Here is a 24206-nt window from a genome sequence, read left to right on the forward strand (position 1 = left end):
CACACACACACACACACACACGCACTCACACATACACACACACACACACACACGCACACTCACCATACACTTGCACAACATACTCACCAACTCATACACAAAGATCGTTTAAACACTTTTTCATTTTAAGGTTTACCTTAAGATTTTTTTGCTTTTGTTTTTTTGAGGCCGCCATCCTTATCAAGCTTTGCTCATGATTGCGGTCTCCTGCATTTTTCCAACAGAATAGTTCGGATAATACTTTAAATTTATGATTATATGTTTTTGGAAATATTAAGTTTCGTTATTATATGTACATATATTATGTAAAAAAAATTTTGACAAGAAGAAAATATTGTTTGTTTATATTGTATTATACCTTACATTTATATGTTCTTTGTTATTCAGTTATATTTTATATGGAAAAAAATACAGAAATAAAATAAAATCAAATCAAATAACTTCACACAGGCGCCCCCCCCCCCCCGAGAACGGTGGTCCGGTACTTTACCAGTAGTACTTGCAAAAATATCTCGTGTGTATAAACTGTGTTGTTATCAGTGGCGTCGATCGCTCGACGTTTCATTAAATTATTAGAGAAAGAAGACGATTCATTGTACTGTTTTCGACTCTTAATCCTTGTCTGAATACAGTTCCCCCCCCCCCTCCCGCGCGAAACGCGGAAGCTTTGTCGTTTCATTTGATTATTACTCTTAATCCTTATTTGAATTCAGAAGCCTCGCTGTTTCATTAAATTAATACTCTTAACCCTTGTCTGAGTTCATTTTTCGCCGATCCCGTGCAAAGCGCGGAAGCTTTCACGTTTCATTAAATTACTAGAGAAAGAAGACGATTTGTTGTATCGTGTCCTTGTCTGAATTCAGTTTCCAGCAATCTGGTTTCCATTGTCAACAGAAAAAACATGCAATCATCACTGTACACATAGATTGGCATATTGCAAGCTTCGCATGGCACGCACACACATGAGCTGACTAGCCATCCGGGTAAGTGCAAAGTCCTACCAGACCCATGTACTATCAGCTGGTTACCACGCACCGCGCCGGTATCGAGTGTCGCGAGTATTATTGGGTCGCGTGCCAGCTAGGAATACATGTTATAGGATTTGTGAAAGAAAGTTTAAAAATAACACAAAAAGCCTCATTTTTGGCTGTCGGCTGTGTAACAATGTCGTAAAAGAAGCATAATGATATACATCAAATATATCATACAAACAAAAAATGCAGTGGGTGCACCCCCTCTTCCCAGGGCCCTGCACATATATATATATATATATATATAAACATACATATTAATGTCCAGATATCTCCTCGGAGATCGAGGAAAATACACAAGAATATAAGAAATATTTATGTTCCGTACACGCAGAAATTGTTTTAAAAATGTTCGCTCTTAGGGCTTTGTCAAGTAATGATTTTATTTAACTTTCAAGAATATTATCGTTATGCATCAAAATATGCGCATCCTATCCCCATAAATGCGCCAAAGTGCAAGGAGAAGGGACAAGATTAATTACGTCACGAAGAAATATGAAGGAGTTTCCAATGAAAAGGAGGTTGATGTGATTTCTGTTATAAAAAATACATAAATAAAATTAATGGTTGTTTTTGTACAAGTCAATATGTATTATGCTGCGGGACTTCGTCAGTGAGTCTAATCGTAGGTGTAAGCTTCTTTCTCTGTTCTTTCCGTTCATTGTAGAAAATACTAATCACCCTTTCCCGATGCTGGGTTGTATATAACGTGATAACAGAAGTTCTCTAATTTCAATTTTATATCCACACATTCTCTCAGTCTATATTTACATCACGTCTATTCAAATTCTCTCAATCATTTATACCGCTCATTATCATTTTAAAATAAATCATCTAAAATGTCTCTCCCTTTATCATCTTCTTACCATTTGTTTACAATCTTGATTTCTTCCATTCAAATCCATCTACCTTTTAAAATGTCTATGTCTTAAAAATCTCTTACTTTATTATCTTCTCATATTCTTTCACTCTTTTGTTTTCCTCTCTTTTAAATCCTCTCACTCCCTTTAATTAAACGATTCGCTCCCTTTACCACCTTCGCTTATTCTTGCAATCTTTATCTGAGTCTTCCTTTCAAATTATATCACTCTATCATACATCTCTTTCATGACAAATTTCTCTCACTTTACACTAATATCTTCTCACATTCTCTCACTCTTTATCTCTTCCTTTCGAGTTCTCTCACAAAATTATACATCTCTTTCATTACAACTTCTCTCAATTTCTCCTTTCCACACGTTTTTATGTACCGTGTATCTTTCTCCTTCTTACTCAAACAAACACAATTGACAGGATATTAATTGAAACTAATTATTGCACGTCAAACAAATATTTAATCACTAATTGTACTATTTTAATGACTTTACAAAATGAATCATCCTGTAAAATTGACAACTCCCATTGTTTCAAGTTTGCCTACTTACATCAGCTTTACTTATAGTAAATACTATTATTAGCTTAGAAATAATGGTTATGGTCAAAACAGTAATCTTTAAAAAAAAACTTCAGGCAGTTCTGAAAATGCAAAAGCACTGTTCATTAAATCATCTCACTCCATTTAATTAAACGATTCGCTCCCTTTACCACCTTCGCTTATTCTTGCAATCTTTATCTGAGTCTTCCTTTAAAATTATATCACTCTATCATACATCTCTTTCACGACAAATTTTTTTCTCAATTTATATAAATATCTTCTCACATTCTCTCACTCTTTATCTCTTTTTTTCGAGTTCTCCCACTAAATTATATATCTCTTTCATTGCAACTTCTCTCAATTTCTCCTCTCCACTCTTTCTTATGTGCTGTGTATCTCTCTTCTTCTTACTCAAACAAACACAATTGACAGAATAGTAATTGAAACTAATTATTGCACGTCAAACAAACATTTAATCACTAATACTACTATTTCAATTACTTTAGAAAATGAATCATCCTGTAACATGGCAACTCCCATCGTATCAAGTTTGCATATTTACATCGGCTTTACTTACAATAAGTATAATGATTAACTTGTAAAATAATGGTTATATTCACAGCAAAAGTAATAATAATGTAAATGATGATAATAATAATAATAATAATAATAATAATAACAGCAATACTGATACAATAAATATTATTATCAAAATGTAAGGCACCCATCAATTTGATTCTTGTGTTTTAAATATCTTTTAACTTGCTCTTTTTTCAATTGCAGACCCATTCACTAACTAAAGTATGCCCCTTTACCCTCACCATTAACAATATTTCCACGATGCATTATTTCATGATAAAGATGGTATATATTAATCTTGCCTTCATTATTAATGAAGCTCTATTTTATTTATTTATTTATTTATTTATTCGGTTTAAAAACATCAACACGTCAAGTTCAGGAACTCATAATGGCTGATTTACAATGAAATTGAATAGTGTAAACAAAATTGAACCAACAAATATACACTTAAGAAAAACATATTGTTTCACACACATGAAAATATGGTTACAATACAATTTACAACGGCTGGCTAGATGTGGCTAGACCAAGGCGAGATATGACAAGGAAATCGAAAAGAAGATAAATGACTAAAGAGAGAGAGAGAGAGAGAGAGAGAGAGAGAGAGAGAGAGAAGAAGAAGTGGTGAGAGAGAAAGAGAGGGACAAGAAAGGGGAGGGTAGAAAGAAAAAGAGAGAAGGTAGAGGGAAAGAGAGGGGAGGGGAGATACGGAGGGGAAGTGAGGGAGAGAGAAGGAAGAGAGAGGAAGAGAGAGGAAGGTAGAAAGAGAGAGAAGAGAGAGGGAGAGAGTGAGGTATAGAAAGAGAGAGCGAGAGAGAGGATAGAGGAGAGAGAGAAGAGAGAGATAAGAGGGGAGAGAGAAGGGGATAGAAGAGAAAGAGAGAGAGAGAGAGAGGGAGGAGAGAAAAAGAGAGACATGGAGAGGGAGGGAGAGATAGAGAAAGAGAGAGAGAGAGAGAGACAGAGAGAGACAGAGAGGAGATCTTTAAAAGGCAAATTAAGAAACAAGGTAGATAAACGTAGCATTAAAACATTAATACATTTCTTATACACATCTACACAGGAGAAGGCGCACCGGAGCGTTCTGAGAAGACAACAATGGATTGGCCTGCAACGCATCGTCGCGTCCGCTCCGAAGGCCACGGTACGTGCGGCTGCACATGATGGTCAACATTTCAGCATTTTCAAGAAATTTAGAGTAGCTAGAATGTACAGGCAATTTGGCAGTAAATAGCAAAATATAATCAATACCCTTCCCGACAATGTTGTGCAAAACATGTAAAGCTAATTGTTTAAGAGTTGACACCTCTATTAATTAATGGAAAAACCCGCATTTCTTCAATATTCTGGATCAGAAAAATACAGCTATAATAAAGTATTGCACCTTGTAGTGGTTCTAAAGAGTCACAACTAGGATGTGAAGCTAATCGCTAAGTTGACACCTCTATTAATGGAAAACCCGCATATCTTCAATTTAACGAATCAGAACAGTGGGATGGCCCTTATGAAGGTCCCTGTGCTTACCCTGCCCACGAACATCACATGAACATTGCTTCCTACATCATGCCTCTCTGTTTAAGTCATTTATGAAATGTTTGAATTAAGAAAACAAATCTTTTCTTTTTCTGGTCTGTTTTACACATTAATTACCTTTTATTATTTCGAAGTGTATCATATTTTGTTTTTCTCTTTTCCTCAAGCGAGGTTTTTATTTCTTTAATTTCAATACATATTTACATTAATTACTATATAATTGAATGGAAAAAAACATTGGCTAAAAATTAAAGTATGTTTAACAATTCTTACAGCTTAGTATTATTTTCTTTGCCAACACATTCATAGCTTATAAAACAATTCTAGCAACGACTTGAATTAAAATAACAAAGTATGCGGGTAATAACAGAACCATTTACAATCTCGTTAACGTAACATTTATAAATTGCATAATTATTGCGCACAATTTAAAATAATATTCAGGAGAGTATATTCCTTGTTTCTGTATGTCCTTACCTACAACTAATATCTTTTGGCTGACTTGAAGTTCTACTTTTAATAAGTAGAATATCAAATGATAAGTTATTTTCCAACACATAATCACATCTTTGCAATTCAACAAAAGTGAAACCTTGAATCAACTTTTTCACAAGTGCATACAATATTATTCACAATTTGCGATTTTAAAAATTCCTTTGAGGCAATAATCGTGTGAATCATCTTGAATTTAAATTGTTTAACTTTATTATTACGAATTTGCTTTAATTTAGATGAAAATGCATCTTTTCAAACGAAGTCATTATCTAAATCTAGAAATGTATCATGTATATGTATATATCGAAACGGACATTACGTAAAACAGCAATGAAATCAAATCAGGCTCATGGTGGCCATTTCAATATGATTTAAACAAAAACATTAAAATACTTACCATTTTACAAATCAATCGAAAAAGGGCCTCCACAAATGATCGAACAGAACGATAATAACCTGACCTCTTTCTCGGATAAAAGGAACAAATTTGGCAACGAAGAAAACAGATGCTTGAATACAGAAAGGCGGGAAATATTAACCGTAAGATTCAAACTGTAGGCTAAAGCTACCGATCAACGGAGATCAATTAAAATCGCAGGAGACATATAACTTGATACCTTCCGTCGACCAATTGTAAATGGTAAATGATACGTTTGTCCTTCTCTGCAGGCTGTGAGCTGATACGAGAACGGGATTGATATGAACAGATAGATTAAAAAGGAAATACCGTCAATTGGTCGATCAAAATTATGATGATGATTGGTGGATTGATATCAATGGGATAGATGGTGAGATACCTCTGCAAGGGATGGAGCTAATGTGATGATTGTTTGGTTTCAGTTTTTGTTTGTAAAGTCACCCATTACTTAGGGAGCTTGTTGTGTTGTGAACAGAATCTATGGGATAGCTATTAACGCCGATGATTGTTCTTTCTTTGTTTTTTTAGCTTATGCTTTTATTTGAGAAAATGCTAGATATCTCAGAAACATTATACCTTTGGATCGAAACAGTGGATAGCTCCTTGAGATAGCTTTTAGCCCCGATAATATTTGTTTGTCTATTTTTTTTACATTTTGTTTAAGAAAACGCACGTTTTTATCTTAAAAACATCAACATTTTGGATCAAATTTAGGGGATAGCTCTATTAGATAGGTATTAGCGCCGATAAACTTGTTCTAAGGGTTGGGATGTACATAATTCCGCTGGTTGAAATACATGTTACGCTTATAACTTGCTAAAAGTGAATAGAAAATTATGAGTCAGCGTCATGGAAAACCTTTCAGCGCCAATGATTTTTAGAGGGGTGGAGTTGTATTTTTTTGTTTGGGGGAAAACACATGTTACCTTAGAAACATGTTGAGTGGATCGAAGCTATGGGATAGCATTAAGGGATAGCATCGACCATGTTTGTTGTTGAAGTTACCTTAGAAACAAGCTCGTTAAATTGTAAAAATTAATTGTTGAAATGCACGTTACGATAGAAAGAAGCTAATTAAATTGATATGTTTGATACAAGAAAAAAAAACGATTGTTATGAACAATCAGTCGATTGGATATCGAGCCTCATCATAATTAATAACGCAGCAATATCACACTTTAATGCTTTGACCTTGGTAGAATCATGGATGACATCGTGTTTAACCTGAATGTTAGTACTTTCAAAGGATCGTTTATTCGAAATTTTAGAATAAAATAGGGTTTATTACTCTGGACAAGGTTTGCAATTGTGAAAAAGAACTCTATTTCATCTCCCGACTTATCATTATAAACCTTTGAAATGACGAACCTCCGGAGAAACGAACCTCGGAGTTATGAACTGTCGGAATAAAGAATCTTTCTGATTATTAAACCTTCGGAATTATGCATCTTTAAGACAATGAATTTTCGGAATTATAAACCTTCAAACAAAAAACTAAATAAACTCGGTTTAGTAGGTTAATTAATACCGAGAAGGTTACATTCAGGCTAACCAAGTTAATGAGTTATTTTAAACATCATGTTGGTCATCATATTATCCCGACTAAAACTTTCTTCAAAAGAAACAAACAAATAATTATCTTGCTTACAAAGAGAGAAATGCAAATGAAATTTCTAATTTTACACCTGAATGTTGAATTTTGAGACATTTAGGAATTATCAAAATGTTAAATACCTATCGGCACAATGGTGTTTTAGAGAAGTGGGGTTGTATTTTTTTAATTTTTTTTGGTTGGGGGGGGGGGGCACATGTTACCTTAGAAATATGTTGAGTGGAGCTAATGTGTGGGATAGCATGACAGGATGTATATTTATAGCATCAACCATTTGTGTTGTTGAGATCGATAGAAACAAGCTGGTTAAATTGATAGGCATGATACAAGAAAAAAAGGGAACCCAACCGTTATGCACAATCAGACAATTTGATATCGAGCCTCATCACATTACCTGCCCAACACATACTAATAACGTGTCACACTTTAATTCTCTCGCTTTGGTAGAATAATGGATGGCACCGTTTTCTTCCGAAGGTTGGTACTTTCAAAAGTTCGTTTATTCGAACTATGAGAATGAAATAGGGTTCACTACTCTAAACCAGGTTTGCAATTGTGAAAATGAAAATTCTCTCTTCATTTCAGGAGTAAAAACCCTATTACATCTTTCGACTTATCATTATAAGCCTTTGAAATGACGAGCGTTAGGATAAAAAAACATCAGAATTATGAACTGTTGGAACAAAGAATCTTTCTGATTAATAAACCTTTGGAATTATGAACCTTCGGAATTATGTTCTTCGAGATAACGAACTTTTGGAATTATAAACCTTCGACAAAAAAAGAAAGAAATAAACTCGGTGTAGAAGATTAATTGCCCGACAAGGTTACATTCAGCTTAACCAAATCAATGAGTAATTTTAAACATCATGTTGGTCATCATATTGTCCCGACCGAAACTTTCTTCAAAATAAACAAACAAATAATCATCATGCTTACAAGAAGACTAATGGAAATGAAATTTCTCATTCTACACCCAAATGTTGAATTTTGAGACATTTAGAAATTATGAGATTTGGAATACTTATCGGCCCCAATGGTTTTTGGATAGGTGGGGTTGGATTTTGTTTGTTTGGGGGGGGGGGGACACATGTTACCTTAAAAACATGTTGAGTGAATCTAAATTATGGGATAGCAGTATTGGATAGATACTGATAGCATCGACCATTGTGTTATGTTGTTGAAATGCACGTTGCGATAGAAACGAGCTAGTATTAAGAGGCGTGATATATACATTAAACAAACCGTTATGCACTGTCAGATAATTTAATATCAAAATTCATCATATGGGCTCTATGTATATTTCCGGCATGAAAAAGTTTGAATAATGCATGGATACATGTATAATTGAATTGTAATAATGCTTCAAGCTTAGATGTTCTTGCTTTGGTAGGATCATGGATGGCATCGTTTCTCTCTCTCTCTCTCTCTCTCTCTCACACACACACACACACACACGCGCGCACACGCACACAAACACGCACACACGCACTTCACACGCACGCATTTATGTATACACGCCGTGTATACACACACGTACACATGTCATACGCATGTATACACATTATACAGGGTCCTGGGAACGATTTTTTTTCACCGGGGGTGCTGAGCGTATTAGGACAATTACCCCCTGGGCAATCACCCTCGGAAAATTACCCCCCGGGAAACTACCCCCAAAGACAATTACTCCCCGGTGAATCGACCCCCGAGGACAATTACCCCCCCCCCCCCCCAAGTACAATTGGCGCTTATTCAGAAACGTATCCAAAATTTGACCCGTAACTCCGGCGTGGAGATAACCTACTAAAACATACCCAAAATGACGTAAATATTCATTAAATGTCCAAATAAAGATCATGAGCCAAAAGTCGTTTATTACCTGTTTCGTGTCATTTTTTTGGTTATTTTTGGAGTATTTTCCGGAAAAACGATGATATTAGTATACACTTTTTCTCCGGATTTCACGGCAAACCGCTGCACATTATCTAGCCCCTTCTTTACCTTTATTCCGCCGTTTTTCAACATTAAATGTGTATGAATCTAACAAATTATCGATCGCTTCTTTGATGCACAAGTTTTTTACCAAACGCCTCCCTCCTTATCTTATTCAAATGTTTTGTTTAAACGAAAAGGTCTATGCTTACTCTACTCGACAGTCAGCCAAATTCTATCTCTGGAAAACAGAAACTAATATACTTTCAAAATCAGTTGGTTACCTTGGCCCCATTATCTGGAATGTCTTGCCTTCTGACATTCAACACACACAATTCAATGCACTCTTTAAAAACACGACTTTTGTTCATCCCATGTTAGTGCCTCTTTTTGAGGGTGTAAAAAGTGCCCTATTTTCACCTCTGATAATTACTCTTTGTACTTTGGCATATGCTCCTTTTCTTTCCTGATAAGTGTCCCCTTTTCCTCTCATCATTAAACGCGCCCTAGCTAATTTCAAGCGCGACTAACAGCAATTTTCCCCGAAGCTCGCTACGCTCGCACGCATCTATAGATGATATACTTATGTTACTTATCAAAGGTCTTTTCAGTCCTCCGTTATGGGAATGTGCACATAATTCCATTAGGATTGGGTTTTTCCCTCTTTATAACATGTAATTTTTCGTACTGCGACCTCAGACATCTTAAAATTTTTCCTCGCTCGCTAGCAAACAATGTTGTAGACAATCAAACCCAACTGCAAATTATGATGCTTAAGCAATATCTTGTGTGGTGTTTCAAGTGAAACAAATATTGAAATCATCCCTGATAATTGTAATCACAGTGTAGGGGTATATACCAATGTCTAAAAATTGTATATTTTCGCTCTGAGGTTTCCCTTTGTAGGTTCCCTTTTTTCCTTGGTGCCTCCCCCCACTTTCGAAGTCACTCGGCCGCCCCTGCAGTGAATGCATTATTAGACTGTTTTCCTTATAATAAAGATTAAGCTGAAAAATTAAACTTAAAAAACAGAATCAGACAAATATAAAAGACGATTTTGAATATGTGGAAATGCAAAAATTTAACACTTTCAGTTAAAAATACTTTTAATAAAAACTTTTGCCTTTTAATAGCAAAGTTCATATATTTAGATTCAGCTTTAGATGTCTCAGAATATGTCATTCAATGTAAAGCATGATCATATTCGACTTTCTATGGAGTGGAGGTAAAGTTATGATAAACAAATACTATCATAGTGGATTTAGAAGAAAGGGGTTTCAAGATGGTCGACCTTAAAACAATTTTTGCAGCTCAAAAGTTGAAGTGGATAGATATTAATAACACAACTAGAAATGTGTGGAAGAATATCTTTGATAAGTTCATTGAACCCGGTTACCTAGTTTTTTATTTCAATGTACATCCAAAACAAGTTTACACGTGGAAGAGCATATCGCCGTTTTTTAAAGGAATGTTGAAAGCTTATTTCAGTTTTATTAATCCAGACGATGTAGAAATTACTAATCAAATAATTTGAAATAATCGTAATATTTTTGTTGCATCCAAACCCTGTGTTGATAAAAGCGTGCATGTTAAAGGTATAAACTTTGTTAGTGCTTAATAAAATAACTCCGGGTCAATAATTCCATTTGATAGTTGAAATAGGAGTTGCCCCGAATTGTGTAATGCGTTGGAGGAGTATTGTTCATGCCATACATGTAGCTTATAAACAGAAACTTAGACAAGGTTTTGATGGGAAGAATTGTGTATCCAAGGCTTTTACACTTATTAAAAATGATTCAGAGTTACAGCTAGAAAACATGACACCCTAGAAATTTTACCGTATTCGAATTAAAAGGATTTTTTTATACCTCCTGCTTCTCAAAAAGAAATTACGAGAAAATGGATATTACAGATAGTAATTGGAAATATATATATATATATATATATCCTAACTTTTATATCAACTATTGAAGTTAAAACAAAAATTCCCAGTTCTAAATTAACACAAACTGTCTTCTAACTAATAATAGATAACGTAAAATGAAATTGGTTGACTCAGAACTATGTAATTTGTTGTGAAAAGTTCCCCGAAACAATGGAGCATATTTGTTGGGAGTGTTCATATATAAGGCCGATATGGTCAGTCTCAAGACTGGTATAGAGATAGTACTACTACCTATATCAGTTTTAATTTTTACTCTGTATCATTTCAATATAAAAGAAATGGCCCGAATTTGTTTGTTTAATCCTAATAAGAAAAAAAGGATATTTGATAACAGATACAGGAAACATATAGACCATCGTTTAGCTGTTTCAAACATTAAATTAACTTTAATTTTTCTCTAGAAAAGCAAGTGGCTTTGAAAAATAAAAAATACAACGAGCAAATTCTTTACTAAATGACATGTGTTAAAAGGTAATGCTTTAGAAGATCAATATACATGTACAATGTTGCTGTTACGACATTTTTATTTGTTCTCTTTTTTTCTTCTTTCATTTCTATGAGATTGTAAAATTGTATTTTCTGTTTCTGTTCCGTTCAAACAATGTATTTCATTATACCCAGAAGTTAGGCGGGGTAAATTTAAAAAAAAACTTCTTTTAGGAGGTAAAAATACAAAATACAAATTATCTCACTTTTGCAATGTGAAAAACAAATTTGCTCTTTCTTAAAGAGAAAGTTGAGTTCTGGGAAGAGGTGAAAAATAATTTGTGAGCGTTGTCATTCTAATTATGCAAGTGTGGAAGAACATCAGCTAAGACATGTTCCCTGAAAAGCATGGCTCTTCAAATGCCTTCATATTCTAAATATGTCATGTAACATCGTAAAACTCGGGGGTAGGATTTTTACGTCACGTGTTCGTATAGTCCCATATACATCTTTCTGTGTACAGTGTTTGTAGTTCCCAAGACTTGGCCAAATTTCTTATCATTTTGATGATTCCAGAACCTTGCAATACATACAAATTCTTATATGCTAGATGATCAACCTTTTCTGATAGATTCCACACAGTTTCTTTCACAATGCAATCACATGACCAGAACTCAACTTCATCTTTAAAGGTAAAGACCAGTTATGGTCATGCGATTGCATTGTGAAAGAAACGTTGTGGAATCGATCATAAAAGGTTGATCATCTAGCATCTAGCATCTGCAAGGTTCTGGAATCATCAAAATGATAAGAAATTTGGCCCATTCTTCTTACAGTTACAAGCACTATACACAGAAAGATGTACATGGGACTACCCTATATCTCTCACAGACCACGAGAGAAACAAATTTACCAAATATATGAATTAGTAGGCGGTTTCCGGGCAAATTTTTTATCATCATGTATTAGTCAAAACATATTCTTTCACATGATTACTAATGAGAGCTTCCATTTCATTTTTTGAAATTGGGGCGTTTACAATACTGGTCTTTACCTTTAATGCCACACTCTATGCTTATTTTACTTTATATTAATCTCATCTTGCAGCTATTAGCTAACGTAACCCGTTGACTACTGAATTATGTAATTCCCATAGACTTAACACAGAGACCATCAGGTTCCAGTAAGCTATGGATTAATGTTCTCTATCCGTACGTCTTACACGCCCATTTACACACTAGCTATATGTACAACAGAATTAAGTACCAATACAGACCACCCCTTCCCATTTTTTTTTGTCTGGGTAGATAAATTCGTTGGGAATCGCAAATGCTGGGGCTGAGTGCATGCATGCACTCAAAAGTAAAATATAAACATTTGGGGGAAAAATTAACATTTACAATTTAACCGTTATAACAGTTTCAGATTAATGAACTCACTGGTATTCTATTTTTGTTATTGTATGAGCCATTGAAAGTACCAACGTTTGGGAGAAAACGATGCCCATCATTATCCTACCAAAACAAGAGCATCAAAGTGAGACGCTTTATTGCAATTCAATTATACATCTATTCATTAAAAATACAGACTTTTTCCATGCCAGAAATATTCCATTAAGGTAATGTGATGAATTTATATATTTATTTGTCTGATAGTGCAAATTGGCCTTGGTTCTTTTTAATCAGCGTATCATTAATACCAGCTTGTTTGTATCGCAACGTGCATAGCAACAAAAAACAATGGTGATACTATCAATATTTATCCTTTTGATCCACTCACAAACCCCACCACTCTGAAAATATTTGACGCTGACAGGTATTCCAATAAAGCTGAATCATAATTGTCAATTCCCTTTCAGCATGTTATTAGCGTAACATGTATTTTCACATATAAAATCAATGTACGCCCCACTCCTCAAAATAAGTACATTGGCCCTAATACCTAACACAGCTTTTGAACTATTTCGATCTAGAATTATGATTTCTTTTTTTAAAGATAACAAGCGTTTTCACGAACATCACAAACCAAAACGAAGCAAACAAGCTAATTTAGAGGTGGGGGTCCTGGGAAAGGGGGGGGGGGAGGGGTTTGACAAGGGTCACAGTGCCCCCAACTTTTTTAAGTACCCCCAAAAGGGCCCTTTTTAACAAAGAAAAGGTGCCTCCTTTTACTTAATCTTTTTGTTTAAAGCCCTTGAAGATTGATCTGTTAAGTATTTTATGTTTTTGTTTCAATCATATTAAAATGGCCACCATGTGCTTGATTTTATTTTATAGCCGTTTTCCTTGTTATCCGTTTTAATAAATATATGATTCCTTTCTAGATTTAGATAATTAATTTGTTTAGAAGGATGTATTTTCATTTAAATTAATGCAAATTCGTTATAATAAAGTTAAACATTTAAATTTAAAGATGATTCATAGGATTATTGCCTCAAAAGAAAATTTATATAAATGGCAAACGGTGAATAATAATTGATGCAACACTTGTGAAAAAGTCGATGCAACGTTTCACTTTTTGTTTGTATAACAGGGATATGATTATGTTTTGGAAAATAATTTGTAATTTGATATTCCACTAATATGTATGTATTACTCTGTTATCTTGATGTAAACATGAAATTATGCATGACATACTGATAACTTGTTTGTTTTTAAATTGTACATATTGGAAGAAATAAATGAGAGCTATATGCTCTCTCTATCAATCAACAATACAAATGCATATCGATGGTGGGTTGCGGCCGGGCGCGCGCTGTGTGAAGTTATCTACCGTAATGAGGATCTGAGACATTACGGTAGATAACTTCAGTAAGACATCATGGACCAGATGTTTGGAACTCCTTACCAAATTCAATAAGGCATTGTTTATCTCTCTATTCTTTTAAAACATCTCTCAAAAAACTCTTATATCGAAGTATCTACATAACTGATTTCAACATGCAGTAGGCAATTGTCAAATTTTGGTCACATTGCAACTCAGTTTTTCAAATTTTGTTTTCTATTTCGTATTCTTAGTTACCTTTATTGTAAAGGCTATATTTGTTTCCACTGCAATATACCACACAGAGCTACGTGCACTTACACTATTCATTACAAACACATACAAACAAGCACGCTCGCGTGCACATGCACACACACACACACACACACACGCACACACACACACACACACACATTCTCACATCAGGGCCTTTGTGGGGCACCTGATTGTGGGGTATTTCTGTGCGTTCCAGATATACCTTGTGGTCCCCTACTAGTGGGGTATGTACAACCTGGCGATAACAACCCGGCGGTGTGCTTACGATGTTACCATAAAAAAGTGTGCAAGTTTTAGCACACGCTCACAAAAAGTCATTTATGGGGTACCACTTCTAATGCCCCGCAGGGCATAGGACACCGAATATACAGTCATTTGAAAGACTTTACTCTGTGGGGTCCTGAAAAAATACCCCACAAAGTAAAAATGCCTCACAAGGGGTATGTGAAGCGCACATAAAACCCCACAAGAATGCTGAGGTGAGAGCGCACACACACACACACACATACGCACACACTCAAAATACACTTGCACAACACACTCACCAACTCATACACAAAGATCGTTTAAACACTTTTTCATATAAGGTTTACCTTAAGATTTGTTTGCTTTTGTTTTTTTGAGGCCGCCATCCTTGTCAAGCTTTGCTTATGATTGCGGTCTCTTGCACTTTTCCAACAGAATAGTTCGGATAATACTTTAAATTTATGATTATATGTTATGGAAATATTAAGTTTCGTTATTATATGTACATATATTATGTAAAAAAAACATTTTGACAAGAAGAAAATATTGTTTGTTTATGTTTTTGTTATTCAGTTATATTTTATATGGAAAAAAATGCAGAAATAAAATCAAATAAAATCAAATAACTTCACACAAGCGCCCCCCCCCCCCCCCGAGAACGGTGGTCCGGTACTTTACCAGTAGTACTTGCAAAAATATCTCGAGTGTATAAACTGTGTTGTTATCAGTGCCGTCGATCGCTCGACGTTTCATTAAATTATTAGAGAAAGAAGACGATTCGTTGTACTGTTTTCGACTCTTAATCCTTGTCTGAATACAGTTTTCCCCCTCCCGCGTGAAACGCGGAAGCTTTGGCGTTTCATTTGATTAATACCATTAACCCTTGTCTGAGTTCATTTTTCGCCGATCCCGTGCAAAGCGCGGAAGCTTTCACGTTTCATTGAATTATTAGAGAAAGAAGACGATTTGTTGTATCGTGTCCTTGTCTGAATTCAGTTTCCAGCAATCTGGTTTCCATTGTCAACACAAACTTACAATCATCACTGTACACACAGTTTGGCATATTGCAAGCTTTGCATGGCACGCACACGCATGAGCTGACTAGCCATCCGGGTAAGTTCAAAGTCCGACCAGACCCATGTACTATCAGCTGGTTACCACGCACCGCGCCGGTATCGAGTGTCGCGAGTATTATTGGGTCGCGTGCCAGCTAGGAATCCATGGATTTTGTGAAAGAAAGTTTAAAAATAACACTAACAAGCGTCATTTGTGGCTGTCGGCTGTGTCACAATTTCGTAAAAGAAGCATAATGATATACATCAAATATATCATACACAAAAAATTGCAGAGGGTGCAACCCCTCTTCCCATGCAGGGCCATGCACATACATATATAAACATACATATTAATGTCCAGATATCTCCTCGGAGATCGAGGAAAATACACAAGAATATAAGAAATAATAATGTTCCGTACACGCAGAAATTGTTTTAAAAATGTTCGCTCTTAGGGCTTTGTCAAGTAATGATTTTATTTAACTTTCAAAGATATTATCATTATGCATCAAAATATGCGCAGCCTATCCCCATAAATGCGCCAAGGTGCAAGGAGAGGGGACACGAATAATTACGTCACAAAGAAATATGAAGGAGTTTCCAATGAAAAGGAGTTTGATGTGATTTCTGTTATAAAAAATATATAAATAAAATTAATGATTGTTTGTGTACAAGTCAATATGTATTATGCTGCGGGACTTCGCCACTAGGAGGCGCTGTCCAGTGAGACTAATCGCAGGTATAAGCTTCTTTCCTCTGTTCTTTTCGTTCATAGTAGAAAATACTAATCATCCTATCCCGATGCTGGGTTGTATATAACGTGATAACAGAAGTTCTCTAATTTCATTTTTATATCCGCACATTCTCTCAGTCTATATGTTTATCACGTCTATTCAAATTCTCTCAATCATGTATACCGCTTATTATCATTTTTTAGATACATCATTTAAAATGTCTCTGCCTTTATCAGCTTTTTACAATCTGTTACTTTTTATTTCTTCCATTCAAATCCATTTACCTTTTGTATTTTTATGTCTTAAAAGTCTGTCACTTTATTATCTTCTCATATTCTCTCACTCTTTTGTGTTTCTCTCTTTCTAATTATCTCACTCCCTTTCATTAAGCAATTTGCTCCATTTACCACCTTCGCTTATTCTTGTAATCTTTATCTGAGTCTTCCTTTCAAATTATATCACTCTATCATACATCTCTTTCATGACAAGTTTCTCTCACTTTACATAAATATCTTCTCACATTCTCTCACTCTTTGTCGCTTCCTTTCGAGTTCTCTCACTAAATTATACATCTCTTTCATTGCAACTTCTCTCAATTTCTCCTTTCCACACGTTCTTATGTACCGTGTATCTCTCTTCTTCTTACTCAAACAAACACAATTGACAGGATAGTAATTGAAACTAATTTTTGCACGTCAAACAAACATTTAATCACTAATGCTACTATTTCAATGACTTTAGAAAATGAATCATCCTGTAACGTGGCAACTCCCATCGTATCAAGTTTGCATATTTACATCGGCTTTACTTACAATAAGTATAATGATTAACTTGTAAAATAATAGTTATAGTCACAGCAAAAGTAATAATAATGCTAATGACAATAATAATAATAATTATGATAATAACAGCAATACTGATACAATAAATATTCTTATCAAAATGTAAGGCACCCATCAATTTGATTCTTGTTTTTTAAATATCTTTTAACTTGCTCTTTTTTCAATTGCAGACCCATTCACTAACTAAAGTTTGCCCTTTTACCCTCACCATTAACAATATTTCCACGATGCATTATTTCATGATAAAGATGGTATATATTCATCTTGCCTTCATTATTAATAAAGCTCTATTTTATTTTTTTTATTTATTTATTTATTTATTCGGTTTAAAAACATCAACACGTAAAGTTCAGGAACTCATAATGGTTGATTTACAATGAAATTGAATAGTGTAAACAAAATTGAACCAACAAATATACACTTAAGAAGAACATATTGTTTCACACACATGAAAATATGGTTACAATACAATATACAACGGCTGGCTAGATGTGGCTAGACCAAGGCGAGATATGACAAGGAAATCGAAAAGAAGATAAATGACTAAAGAGAGAGAGAGAGAGAGAGAGAGAGAGAGAGAAGAAGAAGTGGTGAGAGAGAAAGAGAGGGACAAGAAAGGGGAGGGTAGAAAGAAAAAGAGAGAGGTAGAGGGAAAGAGAGGGGAGGGGAGATACGGAGGGGAAGTGAGGGAGAGAGAAGGAAGAGAGAGGAAGAGAGAGGAAGGTAGAAAGAGAGAGAGAATAGAGAGGTAGAGAGTGAGGTATAGAAAGAGAGAGCGAGAAAGAGGAGAGAGGAGAGAGAGAAGAGAGAGAAAAGAGGGGAGAGAGAAGGGGAAAGAAGAGAAAGAGAGAGAGAGAGAGGGAGGAGAGAAAAAGAGAGACATGGAGAGGGAGGGAGGGAGAGAGAGAGAGAGAGAGAGAGAGAGAGAGAGAGGAGATATTTAGGCTAAAAGGCAAATTAAGAAACAAGGTAGATAAACGTAGCATTAAAACATTAATACATTTCTTATACACATCTACAGAAGGCGCACCGGAGCGTTCAGAGAAGACAACAATGGATTGGCCTGCAACGCATCGTCGCGTCCGCTCCGAAGGCCACGGTACGTGCGGCTGCACATGATGGTCAACATTTCAGCATTTTCAAGAAATTTAGAGTAGCTAGAATGTACAGGCAATTTGGCAGTAAATAGCAAAATATAATCAATACCCTTCCCGACAATGTTGTGCAAAACATGTAAAGCTAATTGTTAAAGAGTTGACACCTCTATTAATTAATGGAAAAACCCGCATTTCTTCAATATTCTGGATCAGAAAAATACAGCTATAATAAAGTATTGCACCTTGTAGTGGTTCTAAAGAGTCACAACTAGGATGTGAAGCTAATCGCTGAGTTGACACCTCTATTAATGGAAAACCCGCATATCTTCAATTTAACGAATCAGAACATACGGCTATAATAAAGTATTGCACCTTGTACATGTATCAGGTCTAAAGATTCTATAAAATAATCTTCGCATTCGCTTTTAAAATGTGTGTTTCTTCCAGGTCATGATCGGTCATGTTCACGTTTGATATTTTGATAATAACGGTTTTACTCTTTTACACAAATCCGGCACAAGTGGATGTTGACATGGCATTGCAAAAGCAATGTTGCTCAGTGAAGCGTGTATAGATTAATGTAATCAATGTATCATTGGAAAGCATATTACTTTTACTCTATGAAAGCAAAGCATCTTATTATACACCTATATTTATTCACAATATCTATTTGTTTTCGATTTTCATCTTTTCTGGGACGCGGTGTATAGTTAATAATTTATAAACCGAGCATATTACTTTAGATTATCTCATATTTTACACTACATCCATATTCATTTTACCTTAAGTTTGGAAGATAAAATATTGACTTTTGTCTTTCGTTATTCGTTTGCCTTGTCTTGAAATACTTATATGACACGATGTCATGTATTGTATATAGTTTTAATGGAAAAAATGCATTTATTCATTGTATTCTATTTATTTAGGTTATGATTGTATATTATAGAATAAAATTAACTTGAAACTTAAAACAAGTAAATAAAGTCATAAACTGCCGTGTGTTTTGACACATTGACGTTACAATATTTGTTTTCGTTATCCACTAGTTCTAGTCGTATCTGAAGTATAAGCTCATTACTCGAGACCACAGACAGATATGCATATGCATATGTATATGTGTATGTGTATTTACATGTACATGTATAAGTAAGTATATGTATACAGGTATGTATACTTGTATAATGGACCTTATAAATACTTTACTACACAAACTGCGCTTTTATGTTGTAATCTTTTTTTTGTAATTTTTTGACGTCTCATCATTTCGTGAAGCCCTAACTATTATTATACAATGAAGTTTGAACAAAGTCTCTTGGTAATAAAAATGAGATTCTATAAAACACAAAAAGAACAAACCGCCACTGATTCTAGTCATTAATATGATTATTTTCGAATTGCTGGAATGTAAAGATGAAAAGTGCTCCGTCTTTTAAACACCATAAATCAACACCTTTAACAATGGTTTCAGTGCTCTTTGTGTGAAAAATTAGTGCATGGAACGGCAAATACCACAAACTCGAACATTCCTAAAGCTCCGATAGACTTATGCAAACAATGACAAAAGAACGAAAACCCGATTTTTTTTCTTTCTGGGAGGGGGGGGGGGGGTATTCCCTTGCCCCCAACCAATCCCCATGTAGGTGTTCAGATGCAATCAGTGGTGCAACCAGGTGGTATGAAAAATTGAAATAAACTAATCCAATTTTTATATCCCCACTTCTTTCTCGCATATGAATCTAAATCGTCTGGAGCAATCCCTATCAAGCCAAGTACTATATTGACCCTGACGCTTAATACGAAAACAGCTTACATTCTCATTGAACGAATCCTGGTTAAAATTGCTATATGTAAGACTTGATCCGTCTAGCCACCTTGCCTCACTGAGACTTGAGCCGGTCAGCCCGATCCAGTAGTCCTCACTAGCAAGCCCCGCGATGAAGTCCTCTTCCTCTTGCGACTCGATGAAGACCAGATGGGATCCGTATTGGGAACAAGCTGAAACCGCAGAAGAATGAGTCATCTCCGAAGTGCTGAAATTGTAGAACCACCCGCCGAATTCACAATCCACCGGGGATGAGCATGCTGAAAAGATGAAAATAAAATATGTAAATTACTCAATTTTAAGAAAGTAGACAAAAATAATTAGTTGGGTAGAATCTGAAATACTTAAAGAAAAATAGATAATGATGATGGTGATGACGAAAATAATAATAATAATAAAAGTCGATGCAAAGACGTGAACAAAATTACAGCTATAAAAATCAATACCTACAGGAACTTTGCTCACCATCGCAGATAGCGATGGTATATCATACAGTTATTTTTGTTTTTATGAATGAAACATAGGGGAGGAGGAGGGAAGGGAAAGAGCGAGAGAAAGAGAGAGTGAGAGAGAGAGACAGACAGAGAGATAGAGAGAAGAGGAGAGTGGTAGTGGCAAGACCCATTATAATGATGATCAAATGCATGACGTCACTGTATTGTTTCTATTACTCAGAGTCAGATAAAGACTGAAAGAGTGGCAATAATAATAGGCATTTATAAAGCGCCGTCTATCTATACAATTATTACCCTGGCTTTATAGCCTAGCTGACATCACGGCGCTCTAGTATTTCAAGGAATTAATTCATACCAGGTTCCCATTTAACTCACCTGGGTCGAGTGTGGCAAATGGAGATTAATATCTTGCCAAAGGATATTAATGCCGTGTCGGGGATCGAACCACGACCTATGGATTTTAAGTCAGTGCTTAAAACACTCGACTGAGACACGTCTTCTACAAAGATGAAGAGAGAGCGAAAGAGGGATGGAGGGGAGTGGTCGGTGAATAGGGAGGGGAGAAAGAAGGAGAGAGAGAGAGAGAGAGAGAAAGGGGAAGGGAGAGAGAGAAAGAGTGGGAGAGAGAGAGAGAGAAGGGGGTAGTGGCTAGACAAAATATAATGATGATCAAAAGCATGACATTATTTAATTGTTTCTCTTACTTACTGGAGGCGGTGGTTTCTTGCGATGTCGTTGTGTCTGACATCGTGGTCGTAGGGCTCGTCATCGGCTTGCTCGTCACGTCCACAGTCGATAATTCTGCTGACTCTGAAACGTTTGAGGGTTGTAACAAATAAAACCACACTTACAAAGCAATGACAACCTAAACATGATTATAGAAGGCCAAAACAGAGAAAATTCTGCTACATGACAACATATAAATTTTATCAGTCTATTTATTTCATGTGGTATTATTTGTGTTTGTAGATTTAGTGGTGCTTTGTCAAAGCCCAAGTAAATTTTTACCAAATAATTTATCTAAATGTGTTTGTTGTCATTAAACTCGTGGGCGAACGAATAAGACGGAAACCCTCCCCTTAAAAAAGATTTTAGCGACGCCCGTGGCAGGAAAGGGATAAAGAGAGAGAGAGATAGAGAGAGAGAGAAAGAGAGAGAGAGGGAGAGAGAGAGAGAGAGAGAGAGAAAGAAAGAGAGAGAGAGAGAGAACAAAAAAAGAGGGTGAAGTGGGAGAGAGAGGGGAAAGTTGTTTCTCTTACTGGAAATTGTGGTTTCTTGCGATGTCGTTGCCTCTGATCGTTCCGGCATCGTGGTCGAAGGGCTTGCCGCGGACTTGGTTTTCGCTTCCGTTGTCACCGACTCTGAACGGAATATTAAAAAAATATTAAAAGAGTGGGGGGAAGAGCCGGAGCCAGTGAATGATATAGGGAAACAGACATACACAGACAAAGAAAGTGCGAAGAGGGAGAAGAAGAACAACAACAGCAAGAACGTTGTCGTTAAACTTATAGGCAAAATATTATTTTTTCATTATTATTTATAAAAACTAATGGGCACTAGCTGCCCCCTCTTTAAAGTCTTCTAGCGACGCTCATGAAAGAAGGACAAAGAAAAATGAGACTATATATATATATATATATATATATATATATACAACCAAAAAACAAACAAAAAGAATTAGACGGTCACTTCCTCCTTTAAAAAAAGTGTTTTAGCGACGCCCGGATAGACCGAGAGAGAGAGAGAGAGAGAGAGAGAGAGAGAAGAGGTATACAGTTGCTAGACTCGTTATGATAATGATCAAATGCATGACATAATTTCCATGATACTATTGCCAAGAAATACCAGAGGTAGTGGTGTTTTGGGAAGTCGTTGTGTATGAGCGTTCCGAAATCGTAGTCGTTATGTTCGCCGTAGGCTTGGTCGTCAGTTCCGTCGTTGACTGTATGATCACTGAAAATAACAGCAACAGACAAACATAGCTGAGGTAAATGACGATGTATAACATTATTTTCCTTTCAAATTATGTCCCTGCCGGCTGTCTTCAGGCGCTCTTAGTCAGGGAAGGGGGATACGATCAAGAGGGGGAGGGGGAGGGGGGGGGGGGCTGATAGAAATCAGAGAAATACTTTTCCTGTGGGAATCCCAAAGAGGGCAGTGATGTACTTCATCATCATCATCTTCTTCTTCTTTTTCTTCTTCTTCTTCTTCTTCTTCTCCTTCTTCTTCTTCTTCTCTTTCTTCTCCTTCTTCTTCTTCTTCTTCTTCTTCAGTACCGGCCAGCGTCTTGTATTGTCGAACTGGTGTATGTACAATGTCCCCATGTCTGATAAGATACAGCAAAAATGCATATAAGTAAACAAATACCTGCGATTTTTTTTGTTTTGTTACACCCTGTGGAAAGTCTTTTCATGCTAATTGCTCATTAATTGGCCATTCATTAATTGCTCATTAATTGGCCAGATACGCCTATTATATTACACTTACTTTCATCGCAGTGTCTCCCTTGAAACCCACTTGAGCAGGTACAGTTGTAGCCTACCATAGTCTCCTCACACCAGCCGTTGTTACAGAGGTTTTCGTCACAATCTGTGAAATAAGAAATAAACGGGATCAAACTAATTATTTTATAAATAAGGCTTCCAAGTGGTACAATAAATCAGTTTATTTAATATCTTTAGCGTAGTACCCGGAAGACAGATCAATATATGAAAGATAATAATAATAATTTTTTTTTTCTTTTTCGTGTGATACAGAAATATATTGCTCTCGCTATTACAATATTGGAATCGTTTGCGACTCATCGAATATTGCCATAGCGAAAGCAATATATCGACGAGTCCAATATTTTAAACTCGCCAGCCGTTCCACCGATACCAAACGAAATACCAACCAATTAATTTATAAACCATCAATAATTAATACTCAAATCACCTAGCAGCCTGAAATTAATTATCAATGAATTTGCTATTTAAATGGGTTACCCAGTCAAGTCTTCTCGCTCTTTTGAACAGCTTTCTGATTATACGATTGCTGCTACTCTTCGACTGGAACGATTCATTTTCACAATCTAAATAGTGGTGGTAGTAGTAGTAGTAGTAGTATTAGTAGTAGTAGTAGTTGTAGTATTAGTATATTAGTAGTAGGAGTAGTAGTAGTAGTAGTAGTAGTAGTAGTAGTAGTAGTAGTAGTAGTAGTACCAGCAGTAGTAGTAGAAGAAGAAGTTAGGAGTTGATATCAAACATTTATGATATCACTGAAGTTCGTGTTATCTGCATGTAGATTTATTAAACAAAGAAATAAATTTGACATAATGAGAATAAACATAAATACAAAATGAAACCTACACGGGATTCTGCATATTCTCTCCCCGCCTGGGATTCCTTCTTTACTCTTCCTTTGGTGGCACCCGCCGATGACAGAAGGGAAAGGGATGAGTTTGGGGATGCTCTGCACCATGCTGCCATCCTGGAGTCGCTTCATCTCACACTTGTGGAACATGGGCAAAGTGTAATTTAGGCCGTACCA

The 24206-nt window shown here is 35.7% G+C and overlaps 1 long non-coding RNA gene across 1 annotated transcript; it reads right to left on the bottom strand.

Annotated features, from left to right (window-relative positions):
* Nucleotides 1-21388: 21388 nt before the first annotated feature.
* Nucleotides 21389-22581, bottom strand: LOC105445214. The gene is made up of 3 exons (XR_004063858.1): nucleotides 22524-22581; nucleotides 21938-22039; nucleotides 21389-21488 (listed from the first exon to the last, which is right to left on the bottom strand). It is a non-coding gene; the product is annotated as an uncharacterized LOC105445214 (long non-coding RNA).
* Between the last annotated feature and the right edge of the window lie 1625 nt (nucleotides 22582-24206).

This window comes from Strongylocentrotus purpuratus, unplaced genomic scaffold, assembly GCF_000002235.5.
Source record: "Strongylocentrotus purpuratus isolate Spur 01 unplaced genomic scaffold, Spur_5.0 spur5_scaffold_13, whole genome shotgun sequence".
NCBI lineage: Eukaryota > Metazoa > Echinodermata > Echinoidea > Camarodonta > Strongylocentrotidae > Strongylocentrotus > Strongylocentrotus purpuratus.